Consider the following 18,430-nt stretch of genomic DNA (forward strand, 5'->3'; position numbering starts at 1 on the left):
TTACAATAATTATTATGTAACCTGTTTATATAGGCCGATGGATTAAATTGATTTTTGTGATTCTATGAGTTAATTTGTTCTAAGAAATTAAAATTGAGCTAAATAAAATTTGTGCTCTACTGAAATTTCCCATCTCGATTTTAAACAAAAAATTAAATGGAACTGAAAATATGAATTCAGACAGAATTTACAATGTTCATTAAGCTCGTTGTGACTACAATGAATTTTTGAGTCTATTCAAACATTATTTAAGATATTCAGTGATATTAGAATATCTCAAGTGAATCGAAGATTGAGAGATAACACTCCAATTTCGGAAGAATAGTTTTTTCAATAAAATAATTGAAATTTATATTAAAACAGTTATCATTTTTTTTCATTAGGTCATCTTACTGTTCTTACTGTTTCTATTTCAATTCGATTATATAATTCATGACAAAATTACTCAATAGAAATTACGTATTGATCATAGTTACGACGCGACGTATAGATAAGCAATTATACGCTTGACAATGTGGTTTAATCACTTCGATTTTTTGGTGGCTCCAGTAATGTGTGTTGGGACAGTAACCACATCAAAAAGTCAGAAAACGTCTTGAAATCTCAACGAATCGTTGTGGAATGGCTTCACGTTTGGAAATAAGCGAAGCAATTGGGTCTTCAATGACTCTGAACGCGCTAAAATCTTTTATAAATTACTTACAATAATTGAACGAGATAAATGATTTACTATTATCGGCCCATTCATTATATAATCGTAATTAATACATCTGGAGGAATCGAAATAATCGATAGCGGTAGCGATAGCGATCGGGAACGTGTTGAGCATTCGCTGTCAAGCCATTTTGTTTTCTGTCATTTGTTAGTTTTTGACAGGCTGTTTTGGTTGGTTAGGTTACATTATAAAGTGATAGTACTTTGTCTAGGTGCATTTTAAAGAATTACGAGGTAGTATCCATCGCTCACATAGTTTTAAATAGACATCATAATTCAAAACGAAATTTTAGAGAATAATTCATCTAGTTTGGCTGTGTCTCTGTCTCAGTTGTTCACTTTTCTCAAGTTTCGCAACCTAGCACAAATTAAAAGAGCTCCCAAACATGGCGTCCGCTCCAGAACGTGTTGAATTTGTAGCGTATGTGCCATCAAATAATTCCTCTAGAGTTTTATAACTGTTGCTTAAAGGTTTCGTCTGCTGAATGCGCCAATTATTTGGAAATCTTTGAAAATAGCCGAAATTATGTCTTAAGTCATCCTACTAGAAGAGCACAATATAGCCCTTGTTAGGCTAGTAAATAGAGCAATTTTTGTCCCTAAAGTTCAACTTAAATTGCTCCTACGATTTTTTTTGCTTTGTGGACGTCACAGTGTGGAATTCCCCGTTCTTGAATGCCGTTATTTTCCCCCGGATAAGATGCAATGCGAGTAAACATCGACAGAGTTATATTTCCAGCTACTACAAGACTGACTGAGTTTTATTTAAAATCCCTGCAAGTAAGCGCAGTTTTCTAAAGCCTCTCAAAAATAGCAGATATTCCCCTCTAGATTCCCTTTTGATTCATGTTAATACGTGCGCTTATTCCTGAGATATCAACATTTGAAGTTATCAACTCTGTTTTATAACCCAAAAAAGCGATCTTTCGAAAATAATCTTATTTGAAACCAGCAGTACTGGTACCGACTAAATGCTATGGAATTTAACAATTAAGTACTCCTCAACTCTTAATTTTACTCGCTACAAAGATAGAGACAAGATTTCAGTGATCTGGATTATTATTTCATGCAGTTAGAAATAGTAGTACTCATACTTTGTGTATGAGAGATAATAATATGTCAATAGAAAGCTGAAATATTTATCTTCAAAATGACGAATGATTCGTTTGTTTTTGTATACGTTTATGTGTCACAATTTCTATTCGTCATTCTTCTTTCGTTCGAACATACGTACATGTAGTGTATTTAACAGAATAAATAATTCTACACTACTATCTACAGGAAATGGGCAAATAATGCCCAATTGTTAACAATCTGTAGGGACAGGGACAATCTATACAGTTTAAAGATAGCAAAAATGAATTTTTCAATCGATTTTTAAACATAAACGTACTCTTTGTTTAATTGGATAAAATTTATGGCTTAGGAGATATGTAGATTTTTTGATTGTTGTACATTCCAAGGAAACCGTTCGCTATAAAGAGAGAGTTTAAAGAAAATTATCATAAATTGTAATTATTCATTGAAAATACTTACACGAGGTACTAAAACACAATTTATAATTGAACTGCATACTGTTGAACATTTCTTGGAGAACTAATACCCTAATTTTTTACTGTCAGTTTGCTTTCAATCTCTTCAAAAACTGTCATCAATGGTAGAATATGCCAGCATGAATTTGATGTCTGGTTTGGCTTCTGGTAACTTGCCAGAAGCCAGAACGCTTTATGGGCAGAATTATACCCGACAGTAGAACTTTTGTTAGGGTTGATCACAGCTTATGAAAAACATGTTTGTCTACATAAATTAAGAAAACTGACAAAACAAATTGAACAAAGAGTACATCTTTGTTGAAAAATCAATTGAAAAATCCATTTTTGCTATCTTTAGATTGTAGAGGTTGTCCCTGTAAAAGTTACGGATTGTTAACCATTGGGCATGAGCCGCCCGTTGACTTCAGATAGTAATGTAGAATTATTTAATCCGTCAAACACACTACATGGACATACTTAATCATCCATTAAAAATTCATAATGTTCGAATGTATAATTTAGAAAATATACTCAAATTTTGTCACAGCATTATTTTCACTCCCGAATTATTTGCATCAAGTGACGCAACACCCTGTATTTATATGATTATTATATTGAAATATGAATTCTGTCAAAGTGTTTTTAACTATTTTAACTTTAATTTTAAATATTTGGTGTTATTATTTCTATTGTTACTTCCTATACATTTCGATAACTTTAAGAAATACCATTAATAATATAGAAATATGATAGTACAATCATTTTTATGTTATTGTCCAAGCTATTTTTTCGGTAAATGCGTGTGTATTTACTATTGTGTGTAACGTGTTATATTTATTAAAATAATTTTTATCTCTATTGTATTTAACTCGAAATATAAATAATGATTGGTGTTAGTCGTAACCATTCAATTGTCAATGTCACTCAAAACATGTTAATGTTTTCCGGATGTTTCGAATAAATACGATTTTGAACATAATTATTATAATTATATTAAGATATTATAAATTCATTAACGTTATTTTAACATTTTTAGGAGCGTGAAACTTGGTCAAACATTCATTAGGATTAAATATATGTATGGCTCCGATGCCAAGATTGTATCTATTGGTAGATGAAGATTTTTCACATTTGTACTACGATGATTATATTGTTAGTATTCTCTATGACTCTGATACCATCTGTCAAAATTTTACGTAAATTTGGGAGAAGACAAAACTGTATTTGTTCTTGATCTGTTACGCCGAAAAAATTAAATAGAAAAATGTTTAGTCCCATGTAATCACTTTGTAAGTGGTTCTCTGTTTTTAAAAGTGGCCAAAAACGAATTATACCGAACTTTTCCAGAAATGGTTGATAAAATCCGTGTTCTTTTACGCGACGACTGTCGAATACAACTATGCATTGCTTTGAATGTAAAGTTACATATAAAGAAGCTAAAATTTTATCAAAAGTTCAATCGCATTAAGAATTCAAACGAATGTTGCTTCCTCAATATAAATAATTAAGGAATTTTCCAAAAATTATTATATAAGTTAAGTTTATGGGGCTAATCTTTGAATGCATTTTTAGATCTAAATAATTGATGGTGGTTAACAAGACTAGATTAGTATTAAAAGCAGAAGTCTTTCGAAGATCCAAACAATTGTGGCTAACTGTGACGTGTGAGGTCAATAATAATGCGAGTAATAAGTCGAGCCCACCACTTATAAGTACGAAAAGTGGACATTCAATAGACGTTTATGATGTATTTGTGTATGTGAAAGCGTATTTTGAAGTGCGTTTTAAAATAAATGACATTAATTTCGAGCAAAGTTGAGCTCTCAGATTTTACTCCAGACTTGGGCACACAACAGAAACGCATACAAACTTCAGGCCTACGGGGAGAGTCTTTTGTCAAGAACACAGGGATTTTGCAGGTTTGAGACATTTTTAGAAGAAGTCGATGGAAGATGATTCCCGTAGCGAAAAGCCTTCAACTGAAAATTACTTACACCGTTTATCCGCCTTCAATCCCAGTTTTTTTCAACAAAATAAATTTGCCATTTCTATTTTAATTGCATTAAATTACTGTTTATTAATCAAACATTTTCTGAAAAAAATAATCGAAAATTCTTTCATTAACAAGTGAATATGCAGACACTTCAGTTTATATACATTGTTGTTGTGACACGAGCATAAAATTTACATAGACCCAACAAACCTTTCCAATTATCCTTTTTACAGCTCTGTCGTTGGCATGCATTATCTTGATTACGTCTCTAAAGGATTCAACACCAGAAAATCCCATGGCGCCTATGCTGATTCATTTTCTCAACACTGTTCATTTCAATCAACGAATAGAGCATCATTTCGCAGAACAGCAACGATTTTAATCTAGTTATGTATTTGCTTCAACGCGGTTCAATTGTCCAATTGGAAATTCTTGAATTAATTGGCTTTAAAAATTTTTAAAATCTCTCTGTATATATATATATATATATATATATATATATATATATATTTTAGGTCTCGTCTGTATCAAAATTAGTTTTTTCAATAAATTTTAAAAGATACATAAAAATTGACATTTCGACTAATTCCAAGTCTTTGTCCGATCAAGAACATTTAGAAACACATACTCTCTGAAGGTGACAGAATAGATGGAGTAGCGAAACTGAAGGACGATGGACCCTAATCAGGAGCATGAAGGACTGGGAATAAAGGAAGTATAATGAGTATAATAAATTATTACCTGAGGCAATTCCTAACGAGGTAAATCTGATAGTTTGTAAAAAAAATCGGAATGTTGGGATGTTCAGATGTGCTTAGTGGGCGCACCTTCAGGATGATCGCGCACAATAGGTGGTGGGGCTTATCTCTGAAACATTCATCAGAAAAATAATCGTAAGGAAGGAGATTTGTGCTGCTAGTGTTGAAAGACAAGGAAGTCAACAGATTAAAGGAAGGTGAAGAGTAGAAAACTCCTAAGTAAAGGTGATGAAATAAACACAACGTAGAAGCTTATAAAAGTTTGATCAAAGCTGGGGAAAGAGAGAATCCTATAGCAAGGCAGGGAAAAGGGGCCCTTAGAAGAAATATAAAATCGAAAGTACTGTCTTGCTCCCAAACAGTAATAGATTAGGTTTTAGTATTCATGAGTCTAGCACTGTTCTGAGTTACACTTCTCAATTCTTGTATGAGTATTTCCTCGTCGTCACAAAAAAGCTACAGCCAAAAATAACCTGCTACTGACAACTCTGATACTTATATGAATAATTATATGATGACCTACCATCTGAATATCAAAATTCAATCTGTTTTCAATGATACAAAAAAGCATCAATTCGAATTATTCATATAGTTACAGTGAAATTTCTAAAAAAATTATTTTTTTCTTAAGTTGTTAAGGTTTTCTTATTACTGATGGATTTCTTATTTCTATGTATATAAATTATTCCTAAAAATTTTCTGTTTTTCTCATATTTGACTCTATATACGTGATTCTAAATATTTATTATTAAATATATATGTATTTTCGCTATTTTACGTTTTATTGTTAAAAAATTAGTTTCACAATTAACGAGGGACATATAATGTGATTTGTTCGAATTTCTGTCCTATAGAATAATGAAATGTTTTGATTAAATATTATGTGGTATTATATATTATGTTTATTGTAATATTTTATATAATTTGCATGTACAATTTGTCACTTATTCGTGCTGAAAATCACTTTATGTACTCTATACTTCGAAACCTGTAGTGAATCATTTTCAATAAAATTAGTAGAAAGATCCTTCTCTACGGGTACGAATAAACTCTGAAAGGAGATATCGAACGAATACTCAACTCAACACAATATATTATAAGCAGTAAATTCATTAGGAAGACGTACATTATGCTGGCATTCATAGAAAGCCCATACGGCTCTAATTCTAAGATCCGCAAATACCAACATCAGCGCCACAGCAGCTTTTCATTTGCATGATAAATTTTCCTTCTCTCTCTCAGCAAACTTCAAATGATAATACGATTTTAGCGATGAAAGGTGAAAATAAATTGATTTCGCCTTCCCAGTGACATATTAATGCACATATTAAGATTTGTGACGTGTCGAAACGTCGAGTCAGCTCGGTAGTGGTAAAGATTGAGGTAATTTTTCACGGGTGATTCCTTGGGGCGAATGTTCTGGATATAATGGATGAATTGGTGTATGGAGCATACATACACACCTCGAAAATTACGTCATGACATTAATAGGCGGGATCATACATTTAAGATGGTTGTAGGCAAGCAATCCAAAGAATGGGCTTGTGCAAATTGAATCGTGTTCTAAACATTCGCTCCCTCTTTACGTCTTCTCTGGCACGCTATAACAAATCACGAAAATTGATATGAATAATTATTCAGGAAGAATCATTTACCAATGGCTTTAACCGATGAATAAACGAGATAAGCAACTTAACAAAAAACACGTGAGATTTAAGGTAAACTGGGTGCGAACAAATTTTATATTTGTCAACCTCTAAGTTCACTAATTAGAAAAAGAACGTTTGTTTTCAACGTCAATTATGAAAACATATTCTTTGATTTCATCTTAAATATTTAGATGAGCTTTCCACCCCTTCATCCACATTTTTCCAACCAATAAGAAATGAAAATCTCGAATGGCTCTTGTAGTACGTTTGGTGAATTATCTCTTGACTTCATTTACTAAGTCCCACGCGCATTTAATGTTTCTAGTTTGATTATACAAGTATCAATCTATTTGCGAATAAATATAATGAAAATTATTGGAATTTTGTCTTTCATATAACCTTTTCTTTTCCATTTTTTAATATTTATAATCATTTGAGATCATTTGATACGCGAATAGTGTCTCTGATAAAAATTTGCTCATTATTTTCTCTTTTCGTAAGTTTTATTGTGTTTCTCAAAAAGAAAGTTATACAAGTATGATACTACTATTATATTGGCTGGGAACTTCATGAGAAATATCTTTAATATTTTTAATTCTGTAGGGTGGATATTTGTTTTATAATACGAGGGTTGCCTGCAAAGAAACACGACTTTTTTTCCATAATCATCCTTATTATTCAACATACTCTCCTTTAAAGTCTATAAACCTGTTTTAGAGTTGCTCCAGCCTTTTTAAAAGTTCTAAATAATAATTGCTCCTCGTCAGATGACAATCTCTCTCCTGCAAGGAAAACCTCAAGGTTATGTAACAGGAAAGATCCATTGGCGTGTTAGACAACCAGTTTCTTTTTCTTCATGCACAGTTCGCTATTTCTCCCTTTACTTTTTGAAATTAGACCATGAACAAAATTAAACATCAATAAGACCTGAGAAATGCGCTTTTGGTTAGGTTAAGTGAGCAAACGCGGCACCCAGCACGCGGATAGCTTACGCATGCATAATTCTTTTGATATGCTGATAGCCTCTTTTATTTTTCTAACCTTGACCTCCAACATTTTGATGATCTTTTTCAATGAGATCGCTGGTTTTCGCAACTTTTGACTGGCCTGAATGCTCGTCGTCAGTTCAGTGACACATCCAGCGATTAGTGTTGAGGAGCGGGGGCAACAACCAAAAATTACTAAAAAAGTCAAATGTTTTCTGTAACTCTAAGCTGTATCTATCAAGTTTTTACAATTTGTTTATTGACATCTCATAGTATCGAAATGTGTCGGTTGGTTCAAATAAATAAAAAATTATAATTATTCAAAAAACGTGAGTGATCAACACGTTATTTCATATTTGAACGTTTTTATATTTGACGGAAAAAAATAAGATAAAAGTATCAGTTTTTTGTTTTGAAAATGAATATTTTCATTTGCAGGCATTTCTGGAATTATTTTTGTTGTCATTATCTAATTACTTCACTTTTTAAATCCTTAAAAATTAATTAAAGCAACAAGAACAACAACAGATAGATACTTGGTTCTTTCAGTACAGATCAGCTTGCTCTTGTACGGGATTAATCTGATTTTTTGAGTCTTTCATCATCTTGCCAAGGAATTTTCGGAAAATATGATTGGATTAATTCGATCATGATCTGAATGTTCCGAAACGAACCCGGACCGAGTTTATTGTTGTTCGGAAACAAGTCGAGTTAATCAGATTGTAGTCACATGATGTGATCCTTTCTACGCTGGAAGATCGGTAATCATGTGATCAGCTGACGGTTGTGTTTCGTTCGTTTATTGTTTTTTTGATCTTTAAAAATTATTTATTCTCCATAAATAGCTCTTTACTATCAATTTTCATGAGAAGCGTCATTGGGGTTTATATTTTTCTTCATTTCACTATAAAATTAGCTTTTGTAAAATTGAAAGAAAAAACCGTGTAGTAGTTAATCGTTGATAATTGCTCAATAACAATTATTGACATCTATAATTTATTATACAACTAAAAAAAAAATATCATGGAAGATCAACGCACAAAAAAGTCCTTTTAACATGTGCTTGATATAACACTGGAATGGGCAGGACTTTATTAATTTAATTTAATGAAATAATACTTATAATAATTATCATTATGAACATTATTGATACTTATCATATTGACTTGTCATATAATACTATTAATATTATTTATCAATAAACCAATATTATTTTAAACTAAGTTTAATTCTTCGATTTCTATTATTATTAATTTTTTTTCGTGTCGGGATAGTTGATTAGAGGGGAGGCGATCGCTCTGATCACCACTCCCTGGATCCTCCCCTGCGTCAGTTGAGCGGATATGAACACGTTTGAATTCAGCTGCCCAAAATACTACGGTCGTAAATGATTATGCAGATTCTCCGGCAACAGTGTCTACTCCTCTTTTATTTGCGTACGCGTATTGCTTTCCAAAAGTTTAATGTCAACTTGATACTCAATTTTTTCCATTTTCAGAAAAATATTGAGCGTCCAAAATTGCGGAGTTTATAGTGAGAATATATTTCTCACCTCAAATTTCATAATAATTCTAGGAATTTAATTCTGATATTACATTTTGGTTAGCAAAACTGAAAATTTGTTATTCATATGAAACTATAAACATATTACAATACAGTTTAGTGAAAAAAATTTATTTTCAAGTATTTCATTTCAGTTTATAGTCGCTGAATTTTTTCTCATTGTGGAAATGTACTATTCAAAGTAAAATTGAAATAAAAAACGGATACATTTCGTTGCTTTTATATAAGAATAATTTTCTATTAAAACTGAAGAGACTAAAATAGAGTTGCTGAATGCGCCAGCTACATTCTTTACAGAAAATAGCAGCCACAGTTCTTTCTTAGAATGAATATCGAGAGAACGCGTTCGCTAACAACAATGCACCTTTTTCTATTTGAAAAAGCTCGTTGTTGTATGACTTTTACGTTTCTTCCTATAGCTTGAAAGAACAAAGCTCATTCTGGAAGCTTTTACGTTATTCAGTTCCGATACTGACGAAAATGATGGTCGTTTTATATTATGGTCGTATTGAAATCTTTTGTTTGACACTATTTTTAGCGAAACTTCTCATTTTCAAATGGTTTTAGCTCTTTTATCCTTTTTCTGGATGTTTTTTGATATGATTATTTCACACATTATCATATAAGTGCATTATTACTTCCGTTAGGATTTTGTTTCTGTGTTATAGAAAACAATTTTCTATAATGCGATATATTCAGTTAATACTTTCAATGAAATTAAAGTTAATTACACTTTAAATTTATTTTCTACAATTTAAAATAATCCGTGAAACGTTCGAAATCTAAACATTACAAAAAGCAAAGGAAAATTGCCGAATCCAACAATTTGAAAGCTAATTATTGAGTTTGAAAGCCACGTCAAAAGTGTACAATATCCCATGAATGACGTTTAATTTCACATATCAGCGTATCGAGGGAAAGAGATACCCTTGTGATTAAAATCCGGATCTCTAGATAACAATAAGACCCCCGCGTCCCTATCTACCCTTTACTATCTCCACTTTAGTCCATCTAATCAAGTATGTTCGATGTCAATAGATGGAGTATTTCTGATTGATTGAATTTAAATATATAGGAATTTATATATAGGACTGATCAACTTTCTGTTAGTGGCATTTCATCTGTACTTGGAAGCACAATAAAAAGTTTTAATTTGTAAATGGCTTCAAGTTGCCATGTCTAAAATATTTAATTGTGAATATTTAAACTTCTTTATTACAATAAAATTAATAAGATGAGAGAGTGTCAGATCGAAGAATGATATACAGAACGTTTCAAAGTAATCTAACAAATGGTTGGAAGAAATTTTGAGACGAACTCTTACGTCAACATGAGTCTTATTATCAATGAAGTTCAAATGATAAACAAGCTCAAAATATAAGTAAAGTTTATATTAACCAGTGTTTCTCCTTACTGATACAAACGTGATAGGAGAGATCATGCTCATTCTAAATAACCTTTGAAATGTCAACAACTGTAGTATCATTCCGGAAAACCAATGTACATATGATACCGATTTCCCTGAAGTCCTAGTTTCCTGCCTTCATTTGTTGATATTGACATGGTAAGGATGCTTTTGGTATTGATCAGCCGATGGTAATTCTTTGGAGGCTGGATGTTCTCCAAATATCCACTTATCATGAAATGAAACATTATCGTTTACAAGAAACTGGAAATATTGCTCAATTATCGAATATTATTGAAAGCCTGTGAGTAGGTAGATTATGACTGGTACAAATATAAAGGTCTTTGAATTTGATAGTTTTTTTTTAAAAAATACGTTGAGTATCTTACTCAAAATTATTCCATATTCCATTTGTAAATTGTCGAAATACGTGAACCTTTGTGAGGAGAATGTCCATGTTTATACAGAGCTATCACATTCGAAGCGTGTATTACACGATTTTATACGGTTCACGTACAAAAAATCAATGGAAACATGTATATTCACATTTTCCTGTTTTAGAATTTTCCGTTAAACTGAATTACCATCAACAATGATGACAAAATGATATATGCCTACAGCAGGTCCTAATGCTTTATCCGCCATTCATGGAATTTGATATGTACCATTGTCTACACCACTGACCGAACTGCATTCTGTTTAAAATTGACTTTCCAGCTTTTATGTACCAAAATTGATTGACATTCCTATTCGAAGACTTCCTTTTTCGTTCTTGTTTTAACATTCTAGAAGAATGTAATTTAACAGTTTCATCAAAACGCTACTGCATATGCCCCTGTGCAACGTTTTTGTTTTCTTTGTATTGAGGCTCAAATTAAATTGGAAATTCTCCATCATTCTAGTTGCTTTTCATGAAAAGCTTGAGTTTCATGTCACTTTATAATAAATTTCAATTAAATCGTATTTAATCTGGTTTTTAGATAGACATTCGAATATAGTGTAATAGGAAAAAGATTTTATTTGCTATATAAACTGTTTTTTTGTAATATTTACAAAAACTCCTGAACACGCATCGCGCAACAACAAATCTGATTTTCTTCATGAGGGGTTGTTGAAGAAACAACAAACAAGCACATGCAAAATAACATCTGAATAGAAATTTGAGCTTATGTATACCCTCCCTTTTATATAACAAAGATCTTTAGGGGCGAAAGTCCCCGATATTTGACGCCTTCTGTAGTTTAATCGAAGACTTAACCCTTGTATGTGAGGGTGTAGCTGAATGAACGGTATTATACAAAAAGATAAAACATTAAAAACAACAATACTCCACATCCACTTTAATTTTTTATTATTCCTTTCTTTTCGATGCTGGGGGATATTCTGGCACTGATTGAAAGGAAAGGAAATTAAAATTGTTCCAGGGAATTATTTTTTCTTTATGGATATAATCATCACAAAATATTCTAGTAATGAGATGTGTGAAAAGAAGGGAAAGTTTATATTCACTCCCATATAACAATTTTTTCTTGATCTTTTTTATATTAAAATGATTGTAACTACTTGTAATAGTGTTCCAATAAGAGTGCTTCAATTTTGATTAATTCAGTGTGGTATCCTTCAAGTACTCATTCGTCGTCCTTTATCAAAAAATTATATATAAGTTAAGCAGCAAACAACTGATTCCTAAACTTTTGCCTTGAAGGTATGACCCATGTTAATTTTATACAAGCAATCACTTCCTGAATTTTGTCGCACGAATTTAGAAATACCCTGTATATTCTAACTATTCTAAGGTATTGGTAGTGGTGCTACAAGAATATTTGGGAAGGAAAGGGGTAGGAGGATGTGACTCTCTTACTCTCTTTTTCACATTATGTGAGGCTCTAAAGCATTATTTTGATTTGATGTCGAACCGACTAGTGACGTACACAGAGTGCGAATATAGATTACTAAGAATTTAATTTAATCGAATGAAGAATTGGTTATTCAATTGTACTGTCTGAATCGGTAAGTAGGTAGAACATGAGGCAGAATACTTTTCAAATAATGAAGAAATCATGTTATCATAGTAATAGGGCGATTTTTTGTTTATTCAGCTGATACCGCCAAATCAGCTGGAACAAAACAATCCTCGCTAACTATTTGAACTATTATTTTGCCCCTACTAGAACACGAAGAATACACTTCTTTGAACCATCTACCCACTGATACGAAGCCACATTATCACTATCGAACCAAGTTTCATATTAGAGAACAGTGTAGATGGCGTAGATGGCGCGCCTGTGTGGTTAGAAGGTAGCGGCTTGATTATGTGTTAGCTGGGTCCCTCATTAACAGTGTGGCATAGTTTTTGTTCTGAAAACACGCGCGTGTGTAGGGGAAAGGCATTCAAAACACGGAAATTAGCCGCATGACCGTAGATCGCAAACTAGAATCATACCAAACAACATTTGCCCCGTAGAACAACTCATGGAGGACCGTATGACGAATTTTCGAAAAATTTCGACTAATATCATCTCGGCATTAGTATTGGTATTGAAGAGTTTTATCTTCTACGAACACCCTCAATATCATAAAATGTTGGCGCGATGATCTCGGCATTAGTATTGGTAGTTTTATCTACTACGAACACTCACAATATCGTAAAATATTGGCGCGATGAGTTTCCAAAATTTTCAAGAAAAAATTCATGCGGTTAATTGCCGCTTGCTGACGCAATACGAATCGGAGAAGAATCTTCACTACAGACAAAACATGGGTACACTATCACACGTCCAAATAATTGAGGAAGAGGAATGAGAGACCGCCAGTCAAAGCGAAGAAAACCAGGTCCGCAGGTATGTTTATGTATATACTATATTCTGGGACCGACCGAGAGAGCTTTAAGTCAACTTCCTGCCCAAACAACATTCCATAAATGCTGCAAACTACTCTAGCCTTCTGAAAAAACACGTGAAACCAGCGTTTCGCTCGAAACGTAGGAGCTTTTTAGCGCGATGTACTCGATACAATATCAGAAGTTGGGTGGGAGATACTAGACCATCAACCTCACAGTCCGGACTTATCACCTTGCGACTATCACATATTTGTACTATTGAAAGACGCCTTCATTCATTTCTTGACTAAATTCAGTATAAATGCACGAAATAATCACATTAACATATAAAACTAACTAAAAATTGTATAATTCTGAAGATTTAACACAATCTAGGACATTAGATAACTTAACTTATCTCAGCTCTAACTGACTTAATCCATAATCTTTATGCAAAATGTTTGTTAGCGTCAACTAGTTTTATCAATACTGACGCTACCTTTCTGTTTAAATACAACAGAAATAATTTATAATTTATTTGAACAATGTTTTGTCCTCTATTCTTTTTCTTTCAAATTATGTCAACCGAGTTTTTATTTGGAGGGTGAAATCCCCTCTCACCTTACCTATAACGATACCACTGGGTATTTTGATTTGTGAATAAAATTACTACCACCTGTAGACAGATCGATTCTGTCTATATGCAGTCGTTAGTACAGTCTTGCTACATTTTAAGATATTATTCAAAGTACGTGACGTATTTTGAACAAATTTCCTTTTTTTCCTCATTTCAGTACTGTTTTACTTTGGTAATTTTTCTATCATAAGTTGATATCATATTGTTGCATCTGTTTCCTATTCACACTTCAACGTTTTTTTAACTCTATTTTCACTGTTGATCACTATTACCTACAATCGTGAATCTGACACAACATTCAACAATACCCAGATACATACATATACATTTTAAATAGGAGAAAACGAACAACCCTGCCCATCCCCTTACAACCCAAAACCCTCCACTTTACGTTTTTAGACCGTTATCGGCATATTCTCGGCATATTCTTTTTAAAATCTGTCAAATGCACGCCACCGGCCCATTGTCGAAGTGTCTCGACGAAGACGCCATTGTGGACGTTAGAATGGTTTTCATTATGTAAGTTGGCGTTGAAGAAGGTGGAGAAATAATGCAGATATTGGTAATGGATTTTCGACGACGCTTTCCACTTTTGTTGATTTTTAAATGCAATAAGAAGACAAACTTCTGTTGTCCCCGGGAAAAAGGATGATGGGAAATGAGTGAAATGAATCCAGAATGGATTATCTTTCTTGAATAAGTTTTTTACGTGATGAAAATGTAGGGTGGCGACTTTGAATAGGTTTCTCGACTCACATATTTTTTTACACATAATTTGAAATTGAATATTTTAGCAAAGAAAGTCTCCTCTCACGTCTACTTTGTTTTTCACCAGTTTCTACAGTGAAGTTGATTTATTTGAAATAGTGTGTTTTGAAAAATAAAATAAGACTTCAGCGTCCTTTGTACGTATCAAACTATCCAAATTATGGCATAAAATACAATATTTATTGTATTGTATTTTTCACTGCTTTACAAAGCTTTACAAAGCTTCTATAATGATGGAAAAGTCATAAGTTATTTTGTAGAAATAAATGTTGCACTGCAATCAGCATTTCTGATAGCTTTGTGTGAATTTCCTCCTCTGTGCTGATATTAATCAATTCTTATATTATTCCGTAGGGTTCTTCAATAGCTTCATTGAGAAATTTTTCTCAATTTGAGAAATAATAAAGAGTAAAGAGTCCAAGTGGTACCATAGATTTGAGGTATTTCTTATTATTGATACAGTTGTGAATATTCTTTTATGTGATACTCTTTCATTCATGTTATCCACGTCACATGATCGTCTAATGATTTCGCTTCTTTATCCCGAAATCCGAATGAGAATTTTTATTTCTGTGGTTTCCGAGAGTTTTTTCGTTTCTGATGTTCCTGGTCCTGTTTCTGTTATATTATGGGTCTGAATTGTATTGGCGCTTTATAAATTTGTGCCTTTGTTTATTATTTTGGTTGTCTGTTTCGCCATACTACGTTTTGAAGACATACCGTGACCTTATTTGCTCTGGCTATTGCTAACGACGTATTTTCTAAAATAAGACCTTTTTACATATATAGACAAGTTGATACAAGTAACAATAACATATTTAAAACTTCAAATGTGTTAAGTGATAAGGATCGATTTTTAATCCTATAAGATCCCTAAAAGCTCATGTCGATCCTTTGTGTATCCGATTTGGACTATCACTTTTAATGATTGGGGTCTATATAATTGTCACTTCCGATAGGTTTATTTAGCAGCAAATTTAGATCTTTCACAGTTTCATTTTTTTATTGATGAAATTTTCTGTCCTTTTATTCTTGGGGTTCCTTCTAATACATTATTTTTGAGAAAATGAATGCTGATCTTGATCATCTTTCCAGTTTTCATAATATTTCATTTGTCTGCATTCATTTTTATACACGTATCTTTTCTCTTTGTTTCCGTTTATTTTGCTCCCTTCTCTATGATTTCTTGCAATTGAATTTTTGATTAGGTCAAAATTACTTCGATAATTTATTTTGGGTATTCCCATTTATTTTCTTTCTACCTCGTCCTCCGAATTTCATCTTGAACAAAACAGTATGCTTTCGAATTGTATGAGGGATTCTACAAATAAACGATTTAGAAAGCTTTTTTTGCTTAGGTATTATCCTTTTATTTTGTAAATATTGTTAGCTCTTTATTTGCGGGTATATATTCAAGTTACTCACCTCGCGAGAAGCAAAAATTTGGGTTACTTCTTGAGGTATGCTGCTCTAATTATTTTATTGTAAATCAAAAATTATTGAGCTTATATTATTTTGTTGCAATATTATTGTATTCCAAAAGTTATGTAATCATAAATTGAAAAAAGAAAAGATTTATTTAGCCCTTCCAAATTACTCAAAATTTAAATTTAAATGGAAAATATTCATATTCATATAATATGCAAAAATGTAGGGATTTATGTATGTAAGTCTGTTTTTTTTTGGAAAATTCGATTTTTGTGGATAATATTATTAGCTATGCAGGATTCTGGTATGTAAATAACTGCTCTATAAACTATTCTCAATGCTCTACTCGTAGTTTGGCCGATATTTCGTACTGAATACGGCTTAAACTACACTAAATTTTTTTAAGGAAAAATGATCAGTTTTTGGAGAGCTCGGAATTTACTAGACCAAAAAAGCTGCGCTTTCACTTTAATGGTAGCAAATTTTGTGTATATATGGTGTTATAAGTCCAAATCTGGAAAAAAGTAAGCGGTTTTCAACAAATTTTTGAGAATATCAAGTTCATCATTAAGTTTTTGAGAAACTGTTAGATTTTTTACAAAAACAGATCCATTACATCACCAATTTTTTGGAAAATTGATAGATTTTCTCAAAAAAGATCACAAATTTGTTTGTATTTCTCAAAAAGATCAAGTACACCGCAAAATTTTTTCAAAAATTTTGGAATTTCTCGTAAAAAACCTATATATTATCAAAGATGAAAAACTCAGGTCCAAAGTGCCCACTTAGAACCATCAAAAGCCGATGTCGTTGGAAAATATTTAAACGGAATCTGTAATGGAACACAAACCTAGTACAAGAAATGAAAATCAAACTGAAGAAACTACTAATGGAGATGTAAATATAGATTTCTGTCAAAGAACAAAAAAGTTTAATTGAGTCGATTAATGGGATCCATTACTTGGAGGACTTGTCCAAGTGTTTGAACCTAGCTGTGTGAGTATAGGGCACTTACCGATGACGTGGTCAGCAGTTTCTTTCTCCTTCATGCACCAGCGTAATTCCGTATCGTCAGTGATGTCTAGCATGGAGATAACCACTTAGATCACTGTGTCTGGTTAAATAACCAGTAGAATATAGCGAGCAGTTTGATAAGTCAGACAGGCTCAATGCCCATCTATCGCATTTCAATCCATTTGCGTAGAGAATTCCTTTTAAAGATTTTCTTGTATATAGACTGTACTAACGTAGATGGGTTCACCATTATAAGCTACAAAAGTGAAATATTATTCTCAAATTCAATCAGTATCACACTAAGTTAAGAAAAAATAAATAACTATTCGGAATAACCTTATATTTATCTATAGAATTCTATTAGATTCAGCAAAATGAGTATTGAGTGAATCTTTAAATAATCAAATTTTCTCAAATTTCTATTATCAAATTGGGTCTACTCAACTATGTTATATAATAAACGATATACTATACAAATATCAAATTTTCGTTGTAGTATTAATCTTGTTTTTCATGCAATTGTCGAAGTAATTAAAAAATCGTCAAGCTTTCAGTAAATATTCACCGACGCTCAATATTTGCAAATTTAATTTACACATAGTGATTAATAGGAGGGAAGAAAGTGGTAAACAGTTGAAGACCCGTCTCAAGAGAGTTTCGCTAATCCTGATGAAAGCTCTATTATTGTCAGATCTAATGGGGACAGGGGAGTTTGAGTGGTTCAGCGTCGTACGTTTCAAGCTGAACCTTATATTATTGAAATTCAACTATAAGAAAAAAATCGTTTTTCGAATCGACACAAGAACTGAAAAAAAGCTATAGTAGATGGAAGAATCAATAAAAACTCAAATTGATATTTGAATTTATATGTAGTTACCTAATAACAATTGAACTAAGTGTACAAAATGCAGGCCTGTGTTCTAACGATTTTTAACTCCATCGTCATTCTTGGTGTTATTCATGGCCCCAAGTATCATTCGCAGGTTATGAGTTGTATAGTTACTTTGTTCCCGGAATCTATGGGCTGTATTATCCCTAAAAAACAGATGGAGTGAATACATTTAGTTTTTGCCGGAGTCGTCCGACGCGCGTTCGCCATTTTTAAGAAGAAATTTCCAATTATTCTTAAGTTTAACCCAACAAAATATTATTTTGATAAATTTAT

The sequence above is a fragment of the Diorhabda carinulata genome, chromosome 1, assembly GCF_026250575.1.
Source record: "Diorhabda carinulata isolate Delta chromosome 1, icDioCari1.1, whole genome shotgun sequence".
Classification (NCBI taxonomy): domain Eukaryota; kingdom Metazoa; phylum Arthropoda; class Insecta; order Coleoptera; family Chrysomelidae; genus Diorhabda; species Diorhabda carinulata.